Below are 8,406 nucleotides of genomic sequence, written 5' to 3'. Positions count from 1 at the left end.
TTATGCACAGGGAGACAGCTCAGGGGGCAGGAGTGTATGGAGGGATGGACACTGGGAAGAGGTAACTATGGGGAGGAAATGGGAGGGGAGCTGCTGCATTGCGGTAAACTGTGGTCAATGACATGAGACAAAGTATATGTGAACTGCTGTATGGAAAGTGAATTTGCTCTGTAAATATTTACACAAATCACAATTAAAAAAAAAAAAAAAAGAATTTCTGCTCTAGAGGCTTGTACTACCTTTTGCTTCTGGCACTACAGCACTCTAGAACATCTGAAACCTCCCTTTAGTGGACACTATGATGCACTGCCCAGATCATACCCTTAAAGATTCAATCTCCCAGTTGCTGGGAGTGTTGGCTACTGATGGTTCACAGCCAAGACTCACTGAAGGACTTGCCTCACCCAGAGCACTCCATTACTGGTATAAGAGGTAGCACTAACAGCCCCCAGCCAACTGCAGAACAAATGTTAAATGTTAAAACATTCACTAGTACTCAAAAAAAAAAAAACCAACTCACTGCTGTTGAGTAGAGATTCAACTCACAGAGACTCCTCCTTGGGTTTCCAAGGTAGTATCTCTACGAAGTAGAGATTGCCCAATCTTCCTTCTGAGGAGTGGCTGGTGGGTTCGAACTGCCAGCCTTCTGGTTAGCAGTCAAATGCCTTTGGCACTACACCACCAGAACTCCTCCTTCACCAGCAGTGGTATGGAATATGATGCTTGGAATTGCTGCAGTCATTCTGCAACCATGAGGAAAGCCAACTAACTATACAAAGTCAACATGCAGAGTAGAGCAGAGCTGAGAGAATTGCAGAGAAAGAACCTGATCAAATAACACCTGAAGACTGACTTATCTCTCCACTTCCTGTTTAAATAAACTAATATATCTGTTTTATTGTTTTAGTTAGTTGGAGTTTTCTGTTCTTTGCAACTGGAAGCATTCTATCTAAATACATACAGCAGACCATTAAAGCTCTATTTATCATGGATATTTCCACTGATTTGCACTCAACATTAGTTGCAGATCAGAAATTTATTAAGACATATTTCAGAAATGGCTTAGGAAGAAAAATAGGGGTCTGTCTGACACTGGGGATATTCAGCAGTTGTAAGTTCATGATTTCCCAGGCACTAAGAAAACTTAGCATTCCCAACATCAGAAGACCTGATAAGCTAGCACAGAATTGTATATAAAAGGGTAAGGGTGCAGGAGCCAAAGGAAAAAAATAGGTATTCTCACATGAGGTTTGCTACTAAACTACCTCCTCTGAAAAGTACTTGTTTTTATGCTATTACAGTAAAAGCTGCAAAAGCCAGAATCTGTGTAAGGCAGAATCTTGTCACAGAAGGAAAACACAAATATGTTCCACTAATAGAAACCAACAGAAAAATGGTGACTCCACTCTGTCAAAACTGAAAAACTTGCAAGACACGCAAGAACAAGGCAGTCCCATCTGGTTCCAGGTCTTACAGGTTTTCACCATACTTTACTTAAGTTGTGTTTCCTACTTTTAAAAAACTGATTCTGGTTAAAACAGTAGACTTGCATACATGCATTTATCTTCAACTTCTCCCAAAACGCCATTAAAATGACTAAATGTAAAGGAATTTTTTTAAAGTAAACACCAAGGATAAAGCTGGAAAGAGATTAAAGAAGACAAAATAAGTTAGGAAAATTTTGAAAGATGGAAAGCAGAGGGATGAATAGTTTCTGACTTAGCAGAACAGACTAAGTTAAAACTTAACCATGTGTAGTTAAGAGGCGGAAGTGAACAAGAAGGTAAATTCACAATAAAGAATCCTAGAGAGGCCCAGAATGATGAGGTAGAGTTATGGGAAGGGCATAAATCAGAAGGATGATATACCCGACAATAGGAATAGCTAGACCCTGGATGGCCCTCTCCAATTCTTCAACTGACTCTCACCTTGGTGGGGTAGTAGTTTATTCTCTTCAAACAACTTAATCTGACAGGTTCTAGGCTCAGGAACTCCAGGGACAAGTGGGTGTAAGGATAATATTTAAACCAAAAAACAAACCTTGAATCAATTCTGCCTCATGGTGATACCATGTATTACAGAACAGACAGTTCCACAGAACTTTCTTGGTTGTAATCTTTAGGGAAGCAGTTTGCTAGGCCTTTATTTCATGGCACCGTGGGGTGGGTTTGAACCACCATTAGGTTAGCAGCTGACTGCAAATTGCTTGCGCCATAATAGGGACCTATTATTCTGAAAAAAGGTAGATTAAAAACAAATTTAAGTAATAAGCGGTGAGACCACCACCCAGACCCTACCTAATCCCCTCCCCCTATATAACTGCCAAAAATTAGTAGTCAGTCTTATACCTGCTGGGCAGGAGACAGAAGGATTCCTTTGTGGAAAGAGAAATTAATCCAAGACAAAAACTAAAGATATTAAAAGTTATAGATGTTTCAATGAAATACATCTGATCTTCAACCAATAACCCTAGAGTGAAGCCCATGCACACAGAATATCCACTAAGGTTTTTAGTATTAGCTAAAGATTTGAGGAACATTTGAGGAATAGTTCCAACATGTAAGACAGAAACCAAATCAGATAGCAAAATGACCACCACCACCCCCCCAAAAAAAATGACAACGCAATGCACAAAGAAATTTTCTTTTAGAAAAATCAAAAATAATATCCTCAGAGAATTAAGATGGAACTGTATCCACAAAACAGCAATAGGGAATATGAAAAAATAAATGCTCAAAGTATAAGGAAAAAACCTTTGGAAAGTTTAAATGAAAGCAAAAAGTATATATGGTAAGGCTGAAAGATAAAGCTGAGGAATTTTCACAGATGAACTAAACAAACAAAAGAAAGGAAAAAACAGAAGATCAAAATCCAGGAAATTCAGTACTACACTATAGAAATTCTAGAAAAGGGAATGTGGAGAATAAAAAAAAAAAAATCCCCATAAACTCCAAGTAAAACAGTTATAGGAAAAAGTGAATGCAATCATAATCATTATGTGACTCAGCTATGAATAATCCATAATTACAATAATGAAGATACTGGCTAACCATACTTGTAATAACTATTAGGGCAAGGAACCTGGGAGGGGGTGGAGATAGGAGGGGAAAGGACTGATGAAGGAAATATGTTGCTGTTTACCATCGAGTCGCACCCGACTCATAGTGACCCCTCCTTGGGTTGCCGAGGCAGTATGACTACGGAAGTAGATTGCCCCATCTTCCTTCCGAGGAGTGGCTGGTGGGTTTGAATCATCAGCCTTCGGTCAGCAGTCAAGTGCCTTAAGCACTATGCTACCAGAGCTCCAAGGAAGTATAGAACTAAATCCTCATTTGCTTTAGTAGAAAGTTAAAAGATACTAACTGAAAAATCAAGAGATGACAGCATAACTTACTGAAAAATATGCAGATAAAAATGAGAAAAAAACTACTAAAAAATTAAAAGTAATTACCTCTAGGGATAATGACCCAGGGATCAGGAAGGGTAGTCAGAAAAACAATGCTTCTTTTATGATATACTTTACCTCATTATTTGAATTTTAGACATTAATGAAACCTATAAACTAACCTTTGGGAAAAGCATTTTATAACATTAAGCAACATGAAATCTCTCCATACATTTTTATGTTTCAGTTAAATTGTAAGCTTCCCTCAAATGGGTCCTCTTACCATTTCTTACTGTTTCATTGTAGATAAATTATATTTTTGGTTACTATTATGAATGAAAGGAGCCCTGGTGGCATAGTGCCTAAGGCATTAGACTGCTAACCAGAAGGTGGGCAGTTCAAACCCACGAGCTGCTCTGAGGAAGGAAGATGGGACGATCTACCTCTGTAAAGATTTACTGTTTCAGAAACCCAACAAGGGTTGCTGTGAGTCAGAATCAACTCAATGACAGTGAGTTTTGGTTTTGGTGATTACAAACGACACTTTAAAATTTTTTCTCTAGCTATTACTAGTTATTTGCATACTTTTTTTAATTAGGAGAGTACTTGTTTTTATTTTTATTGAATCCACAGATCACAGAAACCATTTTCATTATATTTATATTTAGCATTGTGCTCTACCCACAATAGATAGAAAGTATACATTTAATAAGTAATAGATACTACTGATAGAGCACTTGCAATGTGTCACATACTAACTAAGCAATTTATCAGCTCAAATCTTCACTATTCTTGAAGGTAGTATTTTGGTAAGACTACTATGTAGACGAATCAGCTGTAACAAAAGTAATACAAAAATGCAAGGCCTTAAATAAGATAAAAGTTTATTTTTCTCTTACATTAACAGTTCAGAGGTAAGGGTGATCTAGGGTGGGCAGACAACTCAGCTCCAGGGAACCCAGGCTAGCCAGTTAGTTCTGCCATGTTCAGCGTTGGGCTTCCATCTCTGGATCCAAGGCTGCTGCTTCAACTCTTGTCATTTCCCAGCCAAAGAGTAAAAGGTAGAGGACATCCAGGGCAAATGGCTTTGTCTTTTAAGATGACACAAAAAGCTGTACCTATCTATTCCTTTCACATCCCAATGGCCCAAACTTTGTCACAGGGCCCTACCTAATTGCATCCAGCTGGGAAATGAAGCCATGTGGTCACAGACTAGGCTAAAACTTGGGCAGGATCATAGGATTCTACTTCAGAAAAGAATAATGGCTACTTGGGTAAAATCAGCAGTTTCTGTCACAGCTAGGTATTATCATCCTGAGAATCAGTTATTTGCCTAAATCCACACCACCCGTAATGATTAAGCAAGGATTCAATGCCATCTTCTCTCTCTCAATCCCATAGTATTTTTCCACAAAACCATGCTGAATGAAAATGGAAACTTTCTCTTTTTTAAATTATTGTTAAATATGACACAACTGGTTCTAACTAAATAGTCCAAGATGTCTTCTTAATAGTATGTGTGTAATTCCAAAACTTCCTTCCCATAGGTGGAAGAGATCCTAAGTATTTAATTCTAACACCCTCATTTTACAGAGAAAATAAGTAAAACTCAGAGATTAAATGAGCTACTTGGGGTCCCACAGCCAGTTACTGAAAAAAATGGTAAGGAGGTTTCCTGATTTGCAATTTAGTGCTCTTTTCTTTTGTCCTTTATTCAAAGAAATCGTCGTTTAGGTGGAAATAATTAAATTATCTGCACATACTTTTAACTAACTCACTCACTGCCATCGAGTTGGATCCAACTCATAGTGACCCCTCCTTGGGTATCTGAGGCAGTATCTCTACAGAAGTAGATTGCTCAACCTTCCTTCTGAGGAGTGGCTGGTGGGTTTGAACCACCAGCCTTCTGGTTAGCAGTGAAATGCCTTAGGCACTACACCACCAGAGCTCCTGCACATACTTTTAGGTATATAAATAACAGAAATTATTAGAAAATTATTTGCAGTTTCTGTTTGCACTAACATGTATTTTTTAAAAGTAGCTTTTTATTGTGATTTGTGTGAAAATTTACAGAGCAAATCCGTTTTCCATTCAACAATTCGCACACATTTTGTTTCATGTCATTGACTGCAAACCCCTCAGTGTAATATCACTCTCCCAGTTCCTTCCTGTGTTTCTCATTTCCATTCATCCTTCTCTCCTAACAACTTCCCGCCTTCTGAACTCTGTCCTTGGGCAAATGCTGCCCTTTTTATCTCATATGTTTTGTAAGTCTAAGGAGTGTGTACCTTCTTAGAGTTATTATTCACCTTATAGAGCTGTTTGACTAAAAGTTGAGCTATAAGAAGTATGACTAAAGGGCCAGAATCTCAGGGGTTCCACCAGTTTCTATCTAAGCAGTGAGCCTTGTCTTTTTTATGACCTTGAATTTTTTTCCACATTTTCCACCCTCTCCATCCAGGACCCTCTAATATGGTACTTTAAGGAGCAATCAGTAATGGCAGCTGGGCACCATCTACTTCTTCTGGTCTTAGGGTTATAATCTAGTGCTCCTCTCTTTATCCTTTTTCAGTGAAATTAGAGTTTGTCCTGTCACAATTACAGTCACTGCCAGATGTTACGTGGCATAAAACACTAATTTTTTTCTTCTAAATGATAATGAAGCACTAATCCAAGTGGATCCTTGAGTCTGGTCATGTATTACCATTTCTATACATTCACTGAAAACTGATCAAGTAATGCTATCTTTGGACCAATATAAAGCTAAAGGAGGAAACTCTCATTGCCACAAAGTTTCTCTGTCTGAACACTTCTAAAATCTAGTGTGCTCACTTGCAAACATGAGAATAAAAGAATTTTAGCCTGATTTTTTGCTTTAAATTGTGTTTACCTCCATGGTAACTAAAAGACCCCAATAGTAAGTTTGCCCTCAGAGAACGAAATATCTTATTCCTTTTATTTCAAGAGTCAAAATTATTCATTGCCTACTACAAGCTTTATTTACTACTATCCTAAACACAAAATAGAAACCCAGAAAGTTTGCTAAATTCTGCACGAGATATACCAAAGGAGCCTAAAAGAAGTATGTCATACAACTTCTTTCCAGGCATCGTCTTCACACCCCCATAACAAACTCCCCACTAAGATAATTCCAAAGGTGCCTGGTGCTTTATCTTTAAATACATTTAAAGTAGTGTAGAGTAAATTTAAAAATATCAGCAGGGCAACTTAAATTGTAACTTTCCCTTGGAGTATTAATCTCTTTGCTAAAAATGATACCAGCAAAGGTCCATCCCAAGATAAAGAAGTTTTTAGAAAGAAAGGGAGAGAGAATCACTGGATTAACAGATGAAAATATATACCTGGCATAAGGACTGTAATAGGGGCATTTCAAATTGATGTTGATAGAATATAAGGTACTAATTAATAGTCAAAGAAGCCACAAGAATCTCTCTTCTTGTCTAACTGCATAATGTCATCTACCAAAGATATAAATGGGACTAGAAGAAGTATCACAATTGAATAAAACAATGAGACATGAGAAAACAAGCACTGTACTTGTTTGATTAAAGTCTTTATTCACTTTGTCCGTATCACAGAGCATAGTAGAGGTCTCAGCTTTTTGGGAAAAAAATTTAATTTTTCCCTTAGTCATAGAAAAGACTTAGAGGTTTATACCATAACTCCCCTTAAAAAGAAAAAGAATTAGATCACCAACATCAGGGTTGAAAAATATATTGCATTACCAAGGATTTTTTATAAGATGAAGAAAGGAAACACTCCTCTAACATAGAGTGAATGCAATATAACTGGTATGTCTTACAGCCTGGATGACTCCAATTTAGTTTCAGATGATTATTCATTATCTATGTCAAAGATGTAAACATAACCCAGGTAAAATTAAAGTCTAAGAGACTCTTTCAAATTTTGAAATTACCTTTTCTTTCAGTGAAGCTGCTTCTGACAGCTAGTTTATGTCTTTTGACTTACTGCATATAATCCAACAGAAATAAGATGATGTCTGCTCTTTCAGAAATCTATGAAAGGAAAACATAATAAATATTTAGTTTAAAAACAATACTGAAAGCCACAAAACTGACAACAATTGGAATGTTCAAACTGTATCAATGTCAAGTAATATACAAATGTATCACCTTAAGCCTAAATCAACAAATAATAAGACCCAACATTAACTGAATCCCTACTACGTACCTAGCACTATACTAGTTACTTTACATGTATTACTTCTCATTCCAAAAACTTTGCAAGTTATTCCATTTTATAGCTAAAAAAATAAACAGACTAAAGAGAAATTTGAATTATGGTATAGGTGAAGAATACTGAATATGGACTGCCAGAAAAATGAACAGCCAGAATGCTCCTTAGAAGCAAGGATGGTGAGACTTCGTCTCATGTACTCTGGACATGTTATCAGGAGCTACCAATCCCTGGAGAAGGACATCATGCTTGGTCAAGTAAGGGTCACTGAAAAAGGAGGAAGACCCTCAACAAGATGGGCTGACAAAATGGCTACAACAACAGTCTCTAACATAGCAACAATTATGAGCATGGTTCAAGACAGGGTAGCATTTTGCTCTATTGCACATAGGTTGCTATGAGTTGGAACAAACTCAACAGCACCTAACAACAGCAATACTCTTTACAGGAGCAGATCAGCAGGCCTGTCCAGATGGTGCAGCCATTTTGAATGTTTACAAGCAGTTTGACCATTTTGGATATTTAAAGCGACAGCATTCTCCCAGATTCCAGGAACTTAAGAATAGGCTCCACTTGCCAGGAACCACAAGGACATTGTTGAGGCCAATGACTAGAAAGGTGCGATATTCCCCTTGTCACTCTTATACCACACATTCTTTTGGTGAACAGAGGTGCAACTATCCATCATTCCCACCCATCTCCTGGGCTGGCAGGAATTCCATCCTACTTTGTGTGCTCGTATGAGCCTGGGTGCCCTGCCCTGCCCACATATACCTTTTTTTTTTTTCTTTTCTTTTTTTTTT

This window comes from Orycteropus afer, unplaced genomic scaffold, assembly GCF_000298275.1.
Source record: "Orycteropus afer afer isolate SDZICR_OR568_19922 unplaced genomic scaffold, OryAfe1.0 scaffold00039, whole genome shotgun sequence".
Lineage (NCBI taxonomy): Eukaryota > Metazoa > Chordata > Mammalia > Tubulidentata > Orycteropodidae > Orycteropus > Orycteropus afer.
Note: the sequence above shows the minus strand (reverse complement) of the source record.